Raw genomic sequence first — 1,632 nt, 5'->3', positions numbered from 1 at the left:
GGGGAGGATAGTTAAGGTGACCATGGTGGCAGAGGAGGACAGTTGAGGGTGACCAGGCCTGCAGGGAAGGACAGTTGGGGGGGACCCAGGTCTGCAGAGGAGGGCAGTTAGGGGCAATAAGGCTGGCATGAGAGCAGTTAGGCATCAACCAAGCTGGTAGGGGAGTGGTTAGGGGGTGATCAGGCTGGCAGGCAGAAGCAGTTAAAGGCAATCAGGAAGGTAAACAGGCAAGCAGTTGAGAGCCAGCAGTCTTGGATTGTGAGAGGGATTTCTGACTGCCCGTTTAGGCCTGATCTCATCCCTTGAGAGGTCTCAGATTGGAGAGGGTGCAGGCTAGGCTGAGGGACACACACCCCTGTGCATGAATTTCATGCACTGGGCCTCTAGTCTTTTTTTTTTTTTAATATATATTATTGATTTTGTACAGTGAGGAAGGAAGAGAGATAGAGAGTTAGAAACATCGATGAGAGAGTCATCGATCAGCTGCCTCCTGCACACCCCCTACTGGGGATATGCCCACAACCAAGGTACATGCCCTTGACCGGAATCGAACCCGGGACCTTTCAGTCCCCAAGCCGATGCTCTATCCATTGACCCAAACCAGTTTTGGCCTGGGCCTCTAGTCTTATCTAATAAAAGAGTAATATGAAAATTGATTGTCACTCCAACACACAAAATGGCTGCCCCCATGTGAACATAAGATGGCCACCACAAGATGGCTGCCACAAGATGCAGCAGGGGAGGGCAGTTGTGGGTGATCAGGCTAGCAGGGGAGGGTAGTTAGGGGTGACCAAGCGGGCAGAGGAGGGAAGTTGGGAGGGACCAACCTGCAGGGGAGGCAGTTGGGGGGACTAGGCCTTCAGAGGAGGGCAGTTGGTGACAACCAGGCCAATAAGGGAGGGCAGTTATGGAAAACCAGGCTGGCAAGGGAGGGCAGCTAGGGGTGACCGGGCCAGCAGGGGAGGACAGTTGGGGGTGACCAGGCCTGCAGGGGAAGACAGTTAGGGGAAATTGGACTGACAGGGTAGCAGTTAGGCATCAATCAGGCTGGCAGGGGAGTGGGAATGATTAGGCAGGCAGGCAGGCAAATGGTTTGAGCCAGCAGTCCTGGATTGTGAGAGGGCAGTCAGACATCCCTCTCACAATGCATAGATGAATGTGACAACACACATTCATCTCCACATCACCCCCAATTGCCCTCCCTTGCAGGCCTGGTCTCTCCCAACTGCCCTCCCCTGCTGGCCTGATCACCCACAACTGCCCTCCCCTGCTGGCCATCTTGTGGCAGCCATCTTGTGGTGGCCATTTTGTGTCCACATGGGGGCAGCCATTTTGTGTGTTGGAGTGACAGTCAATTTGCATATTACCCTTTTATTAGATAGGACTAGAGGCCCAGTGCATGACAAATGGGCGGTCGGAGATCCCTTGAGAGGTCCCAGATTGGAGAGGGTACAGGTTGAGCTGAGGGACACACCCTCTCATGCACGAATTTCATGCACCGGGCCTCTAGTATATACATAAAAGGCTAATATGCTAAGTTTTCATCCAACCAGTAGCTATGATGTGCACTGACCACCAGGGGGTAGACGCTCAATGCAGGAGCTGCCAAGCTGCAGTGACTTGGCAGTGGCA

Source organism: Pipistrellus kuhlii, unplaced genomic scaffold, assembly GCF_014108245.1.
Source record: "Pipistrellus kuhlii isolate mPipKuh1 unplaced genomic scaffold, mPipKuh1.p scaffold_m20_p_19, whole genome shotgun sequence".
NCBI classification, from domain to species: domain Eukaryota; kingdom Metazoa; phylum Chordata; class Mammalia; order Chiroptera; family Vespertilionidae; genus Pipistrellus; species Pipistrellus kuhlii.
Note: the sequence above shows the minus strand (reverse complement) of the source record.